This window comes from Manacus vitellinus, unplaced genomic scaffold (genome assembly GCF_001715985.3).
Source record: "Manacus vitellinus isolate BGI_N305 unplaced genomic scaffold, ASM171598v3 scaffold_1_pilon, whole genome shotgun sequence".
Classification (NCBI taxonomy): Eukaryota; Metazoa; Chordata; class Aves; order Passeriformes; family Pipridae; genus Manacus; species Manacus vitellinus.
This window is the reverse complement of record NW_021939396.1, coordinates 48875818-48894330: the sequence shown is the minus strand read 5'-3', so window position 1 is coordinate 48894330 and position 18513 is coordinate 48875818. Positions and strand designations below refer to the sequence as shown.

Below are 18513 nucleotides of genomic sequence, written 5' to 3'. Positions count from 1 at the left end.
CCTCCCCCACCTCCCCGCACTGAGTACGGGAGAGTAACCGAGCGCTGCACTGGCACTCGCGGCGGCTGCCTCCTCCTCCTCTCTCCTCCCTCCCTCCCGGCCTGCTGGGGCTCTGTCAGACAGGAGGGGAGACCGGCCGGAGCGGGGGTGTGTCGCCCGTACCCGCTGCCTCAGGCACACACAACAGGCGGGCGCGGGGGGAGCTCTGCGTGCTTCCCGCTCCCTCGCCTTTCTTCCAGGCAGACGTTTGATCATTAAACTGGGAAGGAGGAGAAGGAAGAGGCGGTGGGGGGAGATTGTGACAGCTGCCCTTGACTAGCCTCCTCCTGTTGCTGCCGGACGAACCACCCACTCCTTCGCGTGAATAGGGGAGAAGAAAGAAGAGTTCGTACGGCAGGGGAAGGAAAAGAGCCCTCCAAAGACCGGCGCCCCCATTCCGGCTGCCGAACGGAGGCTGTTCCCCCCCCCCCATCCCCAGTGGTGCTGACAGAGCCCTGGTTGGCCGGTGCTGGCCACCTCCTGCCCCCGCGGGGAAGGCGAGCCCCATTTCTGCGGTTATTTTTACATCAGTTCGTAAAAGGTTGTTTTTCTCCCCCTCCACTCCCCCCGCCCGCGCGGTAGGTTTTGCTACGGCACATGCTCGTAGCTGTAAAAGAGAGAAGTCTCACAGCTTGACTCATCCCTCTCGGGCGAGCACGCGCTGCACAGCAACAGTTTATTTTCCTCCGGTATGGGAAACGCGGGACCTACCAGCAGCTCGCTCCAGCTTCCCTCCGAGCGTCGCGGAGGGGAGAGCCCTCCACCGGCACGGACGGCCTCGGCAGCTGCTCCCGTCCCCCCCCCCCCCCCCCTCCTTCCTGCCGCCCGCCTGACAAAGCCAGGTGCCCTGCTCCAAAGTGCGCAAGGACGCCCAGCCCGCGTGCTGAAGTGTCACGAGCGAAGGTTTCGCCGTGGAAAGTAAAAGAAGCCGCCTCGCCTCGAAACAGGCGTGCGGGTGCGGCATTGCTGATTCCACGGGAGCGCGTTTGTGTCGCTCCCGCACCGGCACGTGCGGAGTTACTCCCGGCCGGGCAGGCGCGGGGAGTGAGCTACGGGCGCCTTAAACGGCTGATGAAACAATCGATTCCTACGGCAGAGCAGGGATCGCTCGCTGCACACTACCCTCCGCTCCCGGCGGTGCGGGCACCCGCACAAATCCGCACTCGCTGTACCAGGCGAAGCAACAGCGTTTTAACAGCAAACCCTCCCCCAAGTACCTTGTAACTATTTTTATGTGGCGCAATTACAGCGGGAGATAAAACAGCTGTTACATCCCGACCGGGGGGAGGGAGAGCAGCTGGTGAGTCACGTCAGTTAACAAGGACCTGGTGGCAGCCAGAGGCTGGCGACTCGCTCCGAGATGGGTGACCCTTGGGGCTGGTGGCCGCTCCGTGGCGAGTGCGCCTGTAGGTCAGTGAGGCGAGCCGGGCACGGCACACTGACTGACTGACTGACTGACTGACTGACTGACTGACACTGACTGACGGTGCCGCGGGCCAGCGCCGCGCCAGGCGGGAAGTTGTGCGGCGCGGACCGAGGTCCCGCCGGCGGTGGCGCGATCCGGGCCATTACCCGCCGACCGAGTGCCCTTCGCCCGCCCTTCCCACCTCATTCCCGCCGACGTGCCCGCGTCACCCGTCGGTTGTGTCCAGGGGTGGCACAGCTCCGTAGTCCGGGGGACGAGGCTCGCTGGGGGCGGGTGTTTTCACACTAAACTGTGCCCCCGACGGACTGGTGGCTCGGGGGCGGGAGTTGTGCGCGCACGCCGCCGTATGGCTTTATTTTGGGTCTTTTACTGTTTTGTTTTTGTTGTGGAAAAGCCCAGCTTCCCAGCTGTGAGGGCTGGCTCTTCGAACTGGTTGTTCAGACCGTCCCGGGCTTTTTTGGTCACGCCAAAAAAGCAATTAGGGGAAGTTAAACAAAAGACACGTCAAGGATTCGGAGAGATTTTCTTTTCTCCGTGCCGCCAGAGCCGCCTCACGCCTGTTCATTGTCCTTGGGACCACCGGCAAATCTGTGAAACTAGCTCTCTCCCTTTTCTGCCTTTCCTTCTTTATTTCTTCCTTTTTTAAAGTTTAGGTTGACTTTTTTTTTTCCTCCCTTCTTTGGCAAGGTCACTTTTATAAAAGAAAAAAATAAAGTTTTATATTCAGCTTTCTTTTTCTTTTTTTCTTTTTTTTTTTTTTTTAGAGCTGTAGAAACAGCCTTTCTAGCTCTGCTGCAATGTGGCTTCCCATGATTTTTTTTAAAGGATCCTAAGAAAAGATCGATTTTGACTTTGTGTGGCAGCTGTTTAGCTGGTAGGAGCAGGTGGTGGACCAGTGGCTGTTCATTCCTAGCTGCCCTGGTATAAAGTGCATGAAGAGTCATTGTTTTGAACTAAGTTAGTTCGTAGGTGTGAGTACAGAGGGGTATACTCAGACGTGGGACCACTGGGAGAGACAGAAATTGGGTTTGTGCAGTTTCCATTGCAGTTGTTGCCTGAGGCAGTACCTCAGGTCTGTCAACAAATTCTGGTTGCATTTGCCACTTGAAGACTCCTGATACATATTCGTGGCGTTAGGGTGGATAAAACCCCCACAACCTTCTCTGTTAGTAAAGCTTTGACACACCTGAAACAAGGCTGTAAAAAGGAGGGCAGGTGATTTGCCTGAGCTTAACTCATTGAACGACTTGGTTTTACAACGAATGCCATAATCTGGTGGCCCACAAATTGATGATGCGCTGGTATTGGCTTCTACTAGCAAGCAGAAGTAGACAGTATGGAAGACAATATGTAATTTTCTGCACTTTTATCTTTTCCCTTCACATGTTGGTGAAGTTGTGTTTTTAGTATTACTTAATCTGCTGGAGCTACAGCAGCACTAATATCTTAGAAGCAGTTCACACTACTTCACAATGAGCCTCTGGCATCTGTGCAGCTCCTTGGGTAAGTAGTGGTAGACACGTGCATCAAGATATATCTATGCCAACAGGTTTAAACAGCTTGGTTTACTCAGAGCAAGTTCAGCTCTGTCTGGACCCATCTGCGTAGACACACTGTAAGTATTTGTAAAACTGGATGCCAAGAAGGGAGGGAAATGAAAAAAACTGTAGGGGTTAGCTTTTTATTTGCTCCATAATTGTCTGTAGACTTACCAATGTACTGTGGTGTTGTATGCAAGTTTCTGCCTTGTCATATTGCCACATGTGATATCTTGCATGACTAATTATATGTTTTTTATTTTACAAGTGCTTTGCTTTGAGGTCCTGGGTCTGTGTTTGCTTAACTGTTGAAGGCAAGGCTGTGTTTTGGGCATAGAAACTATTGAAGGAAGTACTCTGGGAAGACAGGACCTAGGCAAATCAGACTTGTGGATCTTTGTTATCTCAGTCTTTTTATTCCAGTTTCCCTTTTAAAAAACAGATAGCATCCCCTCCCACGATGTTATGAAAATAAAACCATTAATCTTTATGGAATACTTAGATGCCATTGAAATGTTTATGAGAAAATTTATTAAATTGCAGTCAGAACAGAATTAGGTAGAACACAGTTGAGCAGGTCACGCCTATGGCAATAAGAGCAGCGCAATGCCACAAACAACTTCCAGTGAGTAAATCTGTCCCGTGCATGGGAAAACAGGAATCGCTACTGTTGGTCACAGGTGTTCTTCTTCACCTTTTCTTATCCATGATGTTGACTAGTTTCAGTGTATCAGAGGAAAAGGAAAGGCTACAGAAGGCAGATGTGAGGTAATACTTTCCCATAAGTATCCAAATCTTTAATAGTTGGATACAAGCACTAGAGCAATAGTTTAATAGGTCTTCAGATTTTGTTACTGATCTAGGTGTGTAGTCTTTATACTGGTATAAAGTTTAATATCTTCATAGCATTAAAACTCTGTAATGGCAGCGAGTGGCAGAGTAGCATGTTGAGTCGTGAATTACATAAAAATGTATTTATTTTGATTTTTTCCTTATCTATTTAATTAAATATTATCTTGTGCTTTAAGACCAAAAAAACCCCATAAATTCATGTTTATCTTCTCTGTACTATTCATTATTTTATATACTTTGAGCATGACTGCTTTTTGACAGAAAATTTTTCACCCTTTTCCTATGAGAATTACTCCCAACTTTTGCTCATTGCCTTGGTTCTCTCGAAATTCTATTTAACGCTACGATATTCTGTTTTTCAGTGAAGATGACTTATGCTGCATGTGGTATTCTAAGCAAGGTTATGCCTCCAATTACAACATATATGTATTTGATAGTACTCTGTGACCTGTTTTTTTATGGAATCCATGTTATGCAGTATCTTTGGCTGCTGCTACATACTGAGCATGGGGCTCTATCAGCTTTGGAGGTTATATAGCTTGTTTGAAGTTTCTCTTATGTACAGTTTCATATTCATCTCGGTGGTGAATCTTTTGTTATTGCACTGTTCATTCATGTAACAGAAGTTGTACTGAACTTACTTTCAATCTCCCTTTCTCCTAAATACATTTTTGATATCTGCTGATTCTGGCATATTACTGGTTTTTACCTGTTCCTATCTCTTCCTCTCTCTGTGGTCTGTGTTATTATATTAAAGAACAGTAGACTGAGTATAGGACGCAGAAGGACCCTGCTGTCAATCTTTTGTCATAATAAAAAAAACCTAAACCCTAAAACATTTAATCTTACACTTTTGATTCACTTGCTCCAACCAGATTGTCATCCATGACACTTGTTCGCCTTTTTTCCCTAGCAATATCTTAGTTTCTGTAGTAGCTCCTTGCATGGAACTTTGTCAAAAACCTTTTTGAAATCTGAATAAATTATACCAACCAGCTGTGCTCTCATAATTCAAGCTCACTTTGCCACCTTTGTGCAAGGACAAAAGGGATAAATCAAAGTCATGAAGATAATCCTAAGATTTCAGGACTTCTCCATAATAGACTGCAACTTGAACATGCTTTTCACTTGTTTTCTGTGCACATTCTTGTAGTTATCAAAGATCAAACAAGAGCAGAAGCCCCAGAAATTCTTTACATAGAATCATTCTGATTCCTGACCGGTAGAGCATCATGTTTGCAAGCTTTTGGTTCTCAGCATGGATTCTAGTATGGACTCAAGGTAATGGGCAGTACTTACCATTCGTGATGAGGATCAGCTGCTGGAGTGATCTGTGCTTGCCACTGGGGTTTTCACACATTTATCGGCAAAGAGGAGCAACGATGACTTCTTTAGCAGGTTGGAGCGCGCTCTCTCTGGGGCCTCCTTCAGCTCTTCCCTGTGCCACCCCATTGCTCCCTCATCTCCACAGGGACCTCCCACGTGTCTGTGCCTCAGTATATGAGGATATGGAAATAGAATTATTACTGTAGAGACAACTTAATTTTATTCAGTAATGTTACTTATGATTATAAGACAATGCAGAAACTTCATAAGTGGCATAATCACTTCCACTCTGAGACTAAAAGCTGTGTAGCTTACTCTGGAGAGTGGTTTGTGAAACTTGCATTAATACAAATGCAATTTTGTTTCCATAATTTGAAGTCAAACCCCTGTGTAAAATTAAAGATAAAAAGTGAATTGTAGGTTTAATCTTGCTTGAAGTTACAGTCTTCCCCTATAGGTTTTAACTTAAAATAAAAGTACAGTTTTGACAAGGAACAGATCTCATGTATTCCTTTCAGTTATGCAGAAATTATAATTTCTGTCTAGCACAGGCATACCTCATAACTGCTCTGTCCTCTTATGTAAGAGGGGCTGCTCTGGCTCTGTTTTCTTTTGTGGCACGCAAGTGGGTGTATCAAAATCAGCATTACAAATGGCATGATCTTTACAGTCTCAGCTCAAGAACTTGGGGCATGCAAGGAAACAGATCCTTCTTTCCTGAAATTCGAAACTGTGGGTGCAATTTTGCCATTTATGCAATCAGGTTTTGCTTATCTGTAGGAAGTTAGGCAGGTAAAGCAGGTATGGCTGACCAAAAAAATATGTGGGTTTAGGGGGTTTTGTTTTGTTTTAATTGTGGGATGCCTAACTTGCTTTTACCACAGACTGCTTATTGCATACTGAAGACAAGGCAGGAGGCAAGAACTGCAAGGCACTGAAAACAAGAGTGACCTTGCTTAGCTGACTTTGTCTAACTAAAAACTAGATTGTCTATCTCCTCAAAAGGTTCTGTATCAGCAAACTATAGCTAACTGCTCAAAAATCACTGTATAAAGAAACAAAAACAAAGCCTAAGAGATATCTATACTTCATAGCTGATATTTTTTTCAGAGTAGAATGTTAATTGAAAATGAAATAACTCTTTCTTAATAGCTGTGTCTGGGCATTTTTATTCTGTTTAGTCGACTCTAAACAAAATTACTTGAATGGTCAGCCAAATATTTGTTTGGTTGAGTCTACACTGAAAGTTTGCTTTGTTTTTTTAAGAATTGTATTTCAGGAACATTGTCTCTGAAGTTATTTCTGTCCTTAAAGACAAGGTTAAATTTGACTTGCAGAAGGACAAAAAATGCGATGGTAGTGAATGAATTATACTACATATTATTACACTAAATATTATCCAGTATAAGAATAAATGACATAATTACTTTAGAATCAAAATCTAACTTGGAATCCTTGTTTACCTGTGAACTGAGGAAGTAATGGTACCACATCCTAATACTTTGGGAAATAGAAGATTTTTGCTAAATGTACACCATCACCATTTCCTGTCATTAGGGTGGAAGATTTATGTAGGAAATAAGAATGCTTTCTGAGAGTGCAGAATTTCCATGCCTTCTTAGCAGAATATAAATGTGGATGTTACTTATGAGGTATAACAATACAGAAAAAAACTACTCAGATACATATCCTCATGTTCAACAAAGATTGAAAAGAATTCAGACTAATTAAAAAGTAGTAGGATTTTATGACAGGTCACAGTTAAATACTGTATACTGAATTTAGAAAAGGTTTCATTGCTGTCGTGCCATGACTGTTCTGAATATATTCCAGGAGCTTTGTTTTCAAAGTTGTCTGATTTGTACATCTATACGTTTTGCATCCACTGGGTTATTTTTGCCGCTGTGGTTGTTTTATTAATCTTCAGTGTTACACAGTTTAAAATTAATGCTGATGTTATTCTATGTTAGCTGTCGTTGTCACATATTTACATGGTCAGTAGCTCAGTGTCCCGATGGACATCAGTGACGAGTGGTGTCCCTCAGGGGTCTGTACTGGGACCAGTGCTTTTTAATGTCTTCATCAATGACACAAACTCTGGGTTCAAGTGCACCCTCTGCAAGTTCACAGACAACACCAAACTGAGTGGTGCAATCAACACATCTGAAAGGATGTCATCCAGAAGGACCTGGACAAGCTCAAGGAGTGGGCTTTAGGGAACCTCATGAAGTTAAACAAGGCCAAGTGCAAGGTCCTGCACCTGGGTCAAGGCAACATCCCCTATCAATTCAGGCTGGGAGATGAAGGGATTGAGAGCAACCCTGTGAAGAAGGACTCAGGGATGCTGGTGGATGAGAGACTGGACATGAGCTGGCCTTGTGTGCTTGCAGCCCAGAAAGCCAGCTGTATCCTAGGCCACATCAAAAGAAGTGTGGCCAGCACTGTGATTTTGCCAGTCTACTCTGCTCTGGTGAGATCCCTACCTGGAGTTCTGCATCCAGCTCTGGGGTCCTCAGCACAGGAAAGACATGGGCTGTCTGAGCCAGTCCAGAAGAAGGCTATGAAGATGTTGAGAGGACTGGAACACCACTCCTGTGAAGACAGGCTGAGAGAGTTGAGATCGTTCAGCCTGGAGAAGAGAAGGCTCCAGGGAGACCTTAGAGCAACCTTTCAGTACCTAGAGGAGGCCTACAAGAGAGCTGGAGAGGGACTTTTGGTAAGGGCATGTAGTGAGTGATGGGGCAAGGCAGAATGGCTTTTAACTGAAAAAGAGCAAGCTTAGATCAGATATTAGGAAGAAATTCTTCAAAATGCCTGCGGTGAGACACAGTTAATGGATTGCGTAGAGAAGTTATGGATGCCCCATCCAGGGAAGTGGTCAAAGCCAGGTTGGATGGAACTTTGAGCAACCTGGTCTAATGGAAGATGTCCATGCCCATGGCAGGGGACTTGAAAACAGATGATATCTAAGGTCCGTTTCAACCCAAACCGTTCTGTGATTTTAAGTGCAAACAGAATATTCTTTCAGTATTATGATGTGCTACAAAGGTTCTGAGTGACCAGTCAAATTTACAGCCTTATGACACAGCTTCATCAATTGAACATACAAGTAAGCTGTTACTGAGCATTTATGTACATAGTACTCAGCTGAAAAGGTTCAGTGATTCAGTGCCTCCTTGAGAGGCTCAGCCTAAAGTAGCAAATTTGCAGAATTAGGTACTACTGCATTTGTCTTGCAAGTGATAGTAAAAGTGAAAAGAGCTGATCTTTTCACCTGGGTGGAGCCGTGAAAACGGTGTTTGATGACTAAAAAGAGTTAAGCTTCCACTGCTGAAGAAGTTGTGTAAGGTTTTTAAAGTGACAGGTAGTGGGTGTTGGCTACCTATCTATAAAATCATAGACGTAGCCTGAGGCCCAGGTGTTCTCAAGGCAAATGCATGTTGGAATGATTTGGGACTGCCTGCCTGCAGTTATGATTTAGGGCACCAAAGAAGGATCACTAAACCTGCATGTGGCCCATCCAAGTGTGAATATTAAGAGACAACAAGAGTGACAGTCTAATGTAATTAATTTCATCAAGGTTTTCGTGGCTTTTTGGGTGGATCACATCAATTGGATGCGGGCTTCTGCTCTCTCATCCTCAATACTTTTGTACTAGGGAAAATAAGTCAGGTGTCAGTGCTTGATTTTAAAACCCAGATCTGTAGGTTTGCAGACAAAGGAGGATTGGGTAGCAGAGAGAAACAGGAATGCATACTGTCTGTGTTCTCTGTTCCTGATGTTTTTGAGTCTGCATGAAGCTTTCTGCTCTCTTGGTAGCGTCTTTCTACACACGATCATCAAGCCCAGCACTTCTTAAGACAGCTTTCTGTTTGGATGCAGCCTACAGAATTGTAGTTTTCAGTTTGTTTGTTTGTTTGTCTTTAACTGTGACCTGCTGTTGAAGGGTAAACCAGTAGCATCCCTAGGACTAGATTTTTTTGAACATGAAACTTAAAGATTTGTGTGTTCTGGGTAGTCCATAAGCAGCTGGAAACAACCAATTTGTTTCATGAAGGCCTAAGGCAACCTATCACCAAGTAAGCTTTCAGAATATCCAAAAATAAACAGTGAAGGTTCATGAATCTCAAAACACAGTAGCCCTATGAATATCCTCTTGGGCACGGTATGAGTTCTGTGACGAGTTCTGTGACAACACTTAAGACTTCTCGCACTATTATGTAAAGTGAATGGCGTTATGGCAGGCAGTCACTAAAACTGTGTATTCTAAGCATTGGCTTTTGTAGGCTTTGGGCATTCAGATGATCATCTCTGTGAGTCCTTAAACATAAACATCTTGAATGCCAGAAGTCACGGGGACAGTCTTGTACTTGGTGGGTGCTCTGTGGCCTGCATAAATAGCTAGGTGATAAGAGTCAGAGCTAATCGTTCTTTGTCCTGCAGTAGGCGGAGCTACATTGTTCCTTCAGAGAAATGGGGTGGGAAATACTACCTCGGGAGCTCAGGGAAATTGTGGTAATGCACTTCGAGACACTGAAGGTACAAGTTGTTGAGCTTGGATCCTGAGTGTAAAGTGAGTACATTAGCAGCCTACACTTGAAATGTGGAGGTTTCATGTCTTGGTAAGAAGAGTCGTCGAGACACTTAAGGAAGAAGTGAAACTAGATGAACAAATTCTTCATCTTTATGAAGCAAGCTTAAGTTTTTACACAGCTGTTAATCATATCACATCCATTAACTATTAAGATGCTAAGATCTGTTTTTCCTCCTTCCATTGCAGTTAAGAGGCATAGTAAGAAGTACCATCCTAATACCAGCAAATATTACAATGTCTTCTACCTGTTCCACCACTTCCCTTATGAAGTTTAACAAAATGTGACAAGTCTAGTCTCCTGAGGAACTGGAATTGAATCACCTGAATGCTAACAGTCTTATGATTTATCTGACTTCAGCTGTTCAGAGATAAACCTTAGGTGTGGAACTGTTTGATTAACTGATTAGTCCTGAGAAGTGTAACAGAAGGTAACAGAAGGCCAGTTCGAATGACTTTCAGTCTTTGTGTTGTTTACAACTTTACAAGTTGCTAATTGTCTTACCTGTGGCATCTGTTTCAATCTCTTGCAAGTGCACCTGCAGCCACAAAGCTAGGCAAGCTGCATGTTCTGGCTGCAAGCTGCAAGGTTAGCGTTTGTATTCTTAAATCACGCTGCTTTAAGACTAACTTCCCCTTTGAAGGCAGAACCTTGTAGCCTTAAATGTGAAATGAAAATGTTTAAAGTTTCAAAACCCCCGTATTTTTGACTTGTTAACTGAAAGCTAACTGATATTGTACCAATGAATGTGCTCTCTCTCATTTCTCTAGAAACTGCTGCCAGATTTAATACTAGATAAATCATATAGTCTGCAGTAAACTGTATTGGACACAAAGCACTATATAACTGTATACTGTCAAGTTATTAACCTATACTTACCTAGTCGACATAGTTGGTTGACATAATATGCCCGACTCATGCTAAAATACAGAATGCCCAGCTGTGATTATGTCCTGTGGGTAACAGGAACCACATTGCCATGAGCAGGTATGCTCAGGAGGGCAGTAGAGCAGTAGCTGCTTCTGGTGAACCTCATTTCTCCTTCCAGAATAAAGAACCTTATTGTCGACAGTGACAACAGGATAGGCTTTACACTGTCTGAGATGTACAGCACTGAAACAGACATGAAAACTAGGGCCAAAGTGGCAGTCAGTACTTACCCTCACTGAGAGTTTGGAAGATTTGGGGGAAAAAGGGGGGGAGTTTATTCAGTGCATAGGCTTGCAGTCTGTGTTCCAATTACAGAGCTCTGAAATGCTGAAATATGTGTTGCCCTCCTCTTTTTTTTTTTCTTATTTTCTCACTTTAAACTGAAGTTTTTTTATCTGATTCTTTAACACAAACCACATACTTGAGAGAGACAGAGAGAAGGATTACGTAAGAGACAGTACTCATTGCTTGGTAAATAATCTAGTGACAGTAAGTGTCATCTGCCAAAATACGATTTTTCAAATTGTTTGGTTTTTAGAAGTGGAATAGCTTTACATTGTATAAAGGTTAAAACTCTGACAGCTATTACGCATTCTGAATAGGAGTGTTAAATAATTCTTTTACACAGTATTTAGTTAAATGCAGAAGTTTAAATAAAGCTTGTTCTATGCTGAGGAGATAAAATACTGAGAGAAAACTGCTGCTTTCTTACAGTGCTGTACTGTTTCTTGCTTCATTTCATAGTAATAATATAGCCCATATATAATAATGTATCTAGAGTCTTGGTATGAAAACATGATTATTGATCTTACCAAACTAAAAGGAAAATAATAATAATAACATGGAGTGCATTTATTTAATATTTTTTGCTGCCTTTTGTTAATATTCAGAGCACTTCAGACTGATGTTCTGTTCTATATGTATGGATATGTCCTGGGCTTACAAATATGTGTGTGCTTCTGAATATATATATATATATATATATATACACACCATATAGTAACCTCTCTGCAACTTCACTGTTGACATAAATCTTAGAAGAAAATACAAAACAGAGAACATTAAGCACTGTTTGCATACATCTGTATATCTGTGCATGTGTAAATATGCACACAATGCTGTTAGTTATTTTATTTATGCTCCTTGTTGTCCTTCTACACTAATAATAATAATACATGTGGAGATGGAAGATACTATTTTTCAAATTCAGCGACACTGTTATTTTTGGAAGGCTTAGTGAATGGAATGCCTAGCAGAAATGATCATTCTGGTGTGCGTGTTGTGCCGACGTCTGCTGGGAAATGATAAGCCTCTGTAAAAGTTCTCTGTAGACTGGCCAAAATTTAAGTCCTGTCCAAGTAACACATGCCATGCTAAATTAACTCTGAGCACTGGTAACAGTATGATCTTGTCATTGTGGCATTCCTGCTCCACTAACTAGTGAGGTGTAAGGCTTAGTGTTGATGAAACACCACATTAATATAGCCATACTACTCTCAAACCGACTTTAGACTTTCATGTCCATATAACATCATGTTATGCATGACAACTGCTAAAAAAGTCATGCTGATGATTGTTTTCAGCAATACGCTTTCTGTCAAGTGGCCAAACAATTTATTAACTGCTGTTTCAAAAATACAGTGTCCCTGTCAGAAATATCCATTATACTTCAAAAGTGTAAAATTCAGTACAAATAAGATAAGACTTGTTGGTGGCCCAGTGTCAAGAGCAGTTTAAGGCAGCAGCAAGGCAAGCAGGTGTTGGTGGAGATAGATAAACAGAAGGCCACCTGGGATTGCAGACTGCATGGACAAATGAGGGGCTCAGCATTACTCAAGCAGTCACACTTGGGGCTTAGATGATCTTAGAGTTTGGAAGTGAGACTTCGGCCTGATTCAGATTTATGGAAAAACTTCCATGAACTTCAGTGAGGCAAGGTGCTATAACTTGTAGTTCTGCTAGCATTCAAAAATGCTGCGCTTCTCCTTAATTTAAGTTCTGCAATGTGAATGGACCTGATCAGCAAATTAATAAAGTGTAACTTGCATTGACAGAGCCAGAGGGAGATATAAAAGAGATATACTGGAGTCAGGAGAATGAGATGTGCAGCAGAAGAAACAGTGAGTCTGCTCATGAATGCCTGGTGATGGCATATTGTGCTTTGCTGTCAGTCTGTTGACTCATATACACTTCAAAAGAGCTCTCAGGGGAGCCAGTTATACGAGTTGCTGCCTGATGCATTGTAAATCATGGCAGTACATTTTTTTTTTTGTTTGAATAGGCCTTGAGTGTGCCTAATGCTGTTTTGAAACATCATCTAATGCCACTGGTGCTAGGGGATTTTAAAAGAAGTGGGGCAGAGGGATAGGGAAAACCTGTCCCTACAGATGAAATAATTCAGAGCTGATTCTGGATTGGCTGGACATGTGTTCTTTGGTAGTGTATGCTGCTCTTGTTCAAAACCGAGAAAGCAGCAGGAGCTATGAGCTTTGTGGAATTTGAACAGAGATGAAACCAAAAAGCTTAGCGTGCTCTGTCTCCATAGCCTGTCTCGGGGAAGTTATACCCCTGAGGCTTGGTCAGAAAACAGGGCAAAGTTTTCAGAGTGTCTGGGCAGAGGTGGTGCTGCCAGGTGCTGCTTTAACATGGAGCTTCTTCTTAGAGACAAATGATTACTGCTCCTCTAAGGAGCAGGCAGCAAGGGGTAGCTGTTGGCACTGAATGAACCTTGAAATGTTACAATCGTAACATTACAGAAGAACAAGGTCAGGAATTTTAGCCAGGATTCCTAGGTAAAGGAGGTTTACACAGTTGTGTTGCCCTTGTCTGTTGGTTTCCCTGGGTTCCTCAGTAACTTCAGAAGCTGTAGGACAGTTTCAGGTAAATTTTACGGAATTCGAAAGCCTTAAAGGTGCTTTGTTCCCACTGAAAATGAATAGGTGGATAAAGACCCGTGAATTGCTCCACAGAAGGGAAGTCTTTGACAGGAGTTCAGTTGTGTTCTTAGTGACAAACCCACAAGGGAGAAATTTTGAATGCCCCAAGCACAAGAGAAAAGGCGGTTAGAGCTCGTATCTTAGTTGATAATAGGATAACAGAAACATGAGACAAAAAGCTGCAGGTAAATAATGAAGAACATTTCACTCCCTGGGGAACTATTTGGGCCTTTTAAAGGTTTGATGGATCATTTGTATTATTAAAGCTAGAGCTGGGATGCTTTCAGTTACAAACTCACATGCGTAACTACGGTGATTGCACAGATAATGAGTAGTGACTTAGTAACACCAAATCTGATGTCTTCCTGATTTCCCTCTGAAAACAGTCAATCAACAGACAACCTAAACCAACCAACTAAAAAAAATCCACCACACCAAAACAAATATTTGTCTTGGTGAAGTTAGTTTTGTGCAAAGATGTTAAACCAATAGCTTAGCTTGTCTGTCCCTAGTCAGAGTTCAATTTCTAGAGATACATTCAGCAGTCTTCCTCTTCTGTTTTTATTTCAATTGCTGATGATGGAACAATGCCTTCAACTATATTGTTGGAGGTACTTATTTTTTATTTTGAATAAGTGATGGAAATCATTTCTCTCTTAAACTAGTTGAAACAGTGGCTGTTCCTATGAATTCAATGCACAGAACTGCCTACGGGAGACTTGCAGATCAGAGAGGATATAGTTATGAAACGTTAAAACTGACTGTAATATCCAAGTCAGAAAGTGTCAATGAACCTCTGGTGCTGGCAATGCAGGAGCTCCCAGAGCTGTGTGGTTTTGTGTCTTGCTTTGGAGCTGAGAATGGAGGAAATCCCTCCTCTTTTGAGAGTGCCAAAGAGATAATTTTGATGGATCTTAAAGTTAACAGGAGTGAATATTTGCAAGGAAGTAAGATGTTCAGCTTCTCATGTTGCTTGACAAAACACAAGAGGATTTTTTTAGATATCCTTACTTAATTCAGTGGTATCATGATTTCCATATACTTACTCTGAGGATAGGACAGGTATTGATCTCTGACTCCCAATTTACTAAATCATGCTTTCATAGCTATCAAAGCTTGTAAAGTTGATGATCCTGTTTTGACAACAGCAGTGAACACAGCAGTTATAGCTTGAAAAAAAAATTACATCCAGCCATGAAGACACAACATAAACACTGTTGTCCAGACCTGTGGAGAGAGCAGGACTGTGTGAGCAATTTATCCTGCATTTCTGTAGGCCTTGCCTTGACCTAGCCGGGCACAGACAGTGTAAAAAGTGCACAGTCATCATGGCTTCAGGTTCTGAAGCTGAAACAAAAAAGGATTTGTGCCAAAATTAAGGAGGAGTCCGAAGAGGTAAACTATGTCCTCACCTCGCGTGGACACCTGCAATAATCCAGTTAGAAGTGGTCAATAGGGCATGTTTAGACCATGAACACTTTCATGTAACCAATAATGTAAAAGTGATCACACGCTGGGGTGTAGAAAAAGTACTTAAAGGGCAACTTTTTGTAAATAAAGCGGACATTTTGCAGATCATATTGGTCGTGTGCAGTCTGTCTCTGAACCCCTCTGTCAACACAGACCTAAGAGTTTAACCTGGTTTTAGGTGTTTTCTGGTATTTGCAGTAACAAATTGCAATAATTCCACTGAATAATTTACAAAACACTTGAAATATATCTAAAATACAAGAATAGCTGTCATTAGAATAGGGGGATTAAGAGTCAAGGGAGCTGACTTCCATATCTAATATTGAAGCACAGGGAACTAGTGGTGGTCTTACCATATTCATAAAACCAGAACACTTTTTACTGCTGGGCAAACACTGGGGAAAAGGTTCTCTTCAGTTAACATAATGCCATTTATATTGCCACAGATATGACCAAGCTGACAAGATTACTTTGTGCTGGTTTGGTATGCATACTTTGACTTCATGTTAACTTACTGTGCTTTCTGGGCATTGCTATCTGGCAGGATGGCAGCCAACCAGGCAGCTCTGCTACAGTCATACTGTATACAATCATACTCTGCATACAGTCATGCTGTAGCAATGAAATGGTGCTCACTGTGTTACCTACAGACATACAAGTGGTTATATAGGGTCGCATAAGAAAGTGCTTCATTGGGTAGACAGAGCAATGGTGACACCTCTACTTGCCGCTTGGGCCTTAGCAAAGGGCTGCTGAAAAACTACTAAGTGCTCCCCAGCCTCTGAGGAATAGAGGGAGGAGATGGTGTGCAGAAAGTCTTTGAGACAGGAGCAGGGAGTGATAAGAGTCCCTGGTTTTGGGGTGTGTGGTTTGCAGATTCACTACCAAGATAACTGTATCAGAAGCCAGAATGTATTTGCATGTTTTACTTGACCTAGGAATTGAACATGGGAGGTTCTACTTTAGATGGTCAGATAATGTGGGTGTGCATGTGATTGTGAGTTCACTACCTGTTGTCACTTGTAAGTCAGTGATATCTCTGGTGGTGTACCTTCACTAATATGAACAAGTTATGGTTTACTGGAATGGTTTTGCAGGTGGTAGTGAATGTACCATTTGCTGCAGAGATAAGATTTGAACTTCTTTTTGTTATTGTGCTACCTGGTCCTCCTCTGAGTCAGATGGATGCTCTAGATAAAAAAAAAAAAAGCCTATTCTTATCTGAGTTGTGGCTTCCTTGATTAGTATATCAGGGGAGCTGATGAAGTAATGACTTACATATCTGAATTCTAGTGAGGCAGGTGCTGTCTGCCTAATATGTACCAAATGCCCCAGTGTCAACAGTGAGGGCGAATGATGTAATGCCACTTTACATCCACAACCGTCCCGAGATCATGAACTCACTTCTAATGATCAGTTTGAAATAGTACTTTGTCATTACTATTCCATGAACAGATTTGCTAGTTAACTAGTTAACTAATCCCTTGGGCATGGTAAGGAGATTAGGGCAGCTCTTGCTGGTAGAGCCTTTGTTGGGCCAAAAACATAAAATCAGATGTTTTGGCCGTGCTGCTAGTGGTATCTAACCTCGTAGTCATTTTTAACCATCTGTAGAATGATCATCTGAAAACCCAGTGCAGGTGCAAAGATTGCAGCAGGAGAAAGGAGTGGGAGGCAGTAAGCCGATAGGAAGGGAGTTTTGGCATGGAATCCCATGTGCCACTTAAATCTTTAGTCACGTCTTTCAAGTTCTTTTAGCTGTTACTGCGAACGATAGGTTTGGGAGGCCTCAGAATTCTCTAGCCTTTCATGAGTAACTTGGGTAATTCTTTTAGGAAATGTTATGCTATTTTGAAGTAGTAAAATTCTGCAGAGATGGATATAAGTGAGTCCATACAGATAACTGTGGTAAATTTCATGGATTTAGGAAAGAATTTGCCTCTCTCCTCTCCCTGCTCTGTGTTTATATAGCTCGGTAGGTCTTTAGGTAGGGTGGAAAATTAATTTTCCCTCCTTCTCCCCCCTTTCCTCCCCTTGCTACTATTACCTTCTTGCTATTATTTATTTGAAGAACATCTGTATTATAAGAAACACAGTTGTTACTGCTCTTTATCCTGTAACATGAAAATAATGAATCAGAATGTAAAGCAATATTATATTTCGTAGTTTTGGGGTTAGTTGTTGAGTTTTTTAATGTATCAGGTTATTTAATCAGAGGCATGGAGCCTTCTTCTAAGCTAAGTACACATTGTTTCTCTGCTACTGAAATATCAGTGCTAAGTAATTGCTGAAATATTTTTCGTTTTTCTTTTTATCTTCCCTTGGCCTTCACTGACTTTGAAGTTTGGTTCAGGTCAATTTGTACATTCATCTTTTAAAGTATCTGAAGTGATAACCTCAGCTTGTCCTGAAAGCTTACGTTTCTGTCCAACTATAATTGGACTAAAAAGCTCTTCATGGTCTGTACCAAAATTATTAGAGATACGAGTGATTTGGTTTTAATGAAAAATAAGGGACCGCATCCAGCACTGCACAGACTTTGGAAGAATATATCTTAGGGGAAAAACAGCTCTTGGATTTTTGCTGCAACTCTCACTGGTCAGTTTGCTTTCTAACAAAATCTGATTTATGGATATGAAAACAGGACCCTTGAAAGCTGCCTGTCCAGTGAGAATAATTCATTAATTAGCACTTCTTCACTCGAGATTGTGAGCAGTATAACCTTATGTCCTAGAATTTCCTTTTTGTCCCCGGAGAGTCTAATCTGTATAACACATCTACGTCTCCACATATGGTTATATGCACCAGGGTAAAAAAGGTGTTATAAATACAAAATTATATATTTTGCAAAGATTTATGTTTCCTGCATCAGCATCAGAATCTCTGTTTGGCAGATTTCTATCATCATTCTGCTGGAGAATTTTGCACTCTCCAAAATGTAGAGTGCATTAAGACGTTAATTTTGAATTATGAGCTGTTTTCCCCAAATAAATGTTTAGGTACCTTAGAGAACAGCCATGGTGGGACGGTTTTTGTTCAGCCTCAGAACTGCTGAACTGCAAACTCAGAAAAACTGACCCTTGAAGTGGAGAGCTCTGGATTTTTATTTTTAATTTTTATGTTTTGCTTTGTTTTACAGAAGGGAACCAGCATGGCTGACAGGCGTGCTGCTTCTCAGCAGAAGCACATAACAAATGGAGGGGGAGCCTGCCTGGCCAAGAGGCAGGTGGGAGGCAGACTTGTATTCTCTGTGAACAGGGGCACTTGAGGAGACAAGAAGCAGGAAAATATTTAACTGGCTTGAAACACTGACAAAACGTGGACTTCTATGGAGGCAAGGCCAAGCTTTACAGGACTCTGGGACTCTGCAATGCTTCTTAATAATAAAACAACTGGTTGAGAAA

At 42.2% G+C, this 18513-nt stretch overlaps 1 protein-coding gene and 1 long non-coding RNA gene across 4 annotated transcripts in view; one reads left to right on the top strand and one right to left on the bottom strand.

Moving 5' to 3' along the window:
* Nucleotides 1-1729, bottom strand: part of TGIF1 (TGFB induced factor homeobox 1) — an 11295-nt gene extending 9566 nt beyond the window's left edge. Inside the window, exon 1 of one of the 3 annotated variants that reach the window (XM_018081277.2) lies at nt 1647-1729. The gene's annotated coding sequence lies outside the window, so the exon portion shown is untranslated. Of the gene's footprint in view, nt 1-668; nt 804-1256; nt 1375-1646 lie in introns of those variants that run through there. The other 2 variants (XM_018081292.2, XM_008925540.3) reach the window with 2 other exon arrangements.
* Nucleotides 1337-18513, top strand: LOC108641153. The gene is made up of 2 exons (XR_001921792.2): nt 1337-1449; nt 18249-18513. It is a non-coding gene; the product is annotated as an uncharacterized LOC108641153 (long non-coding RNA).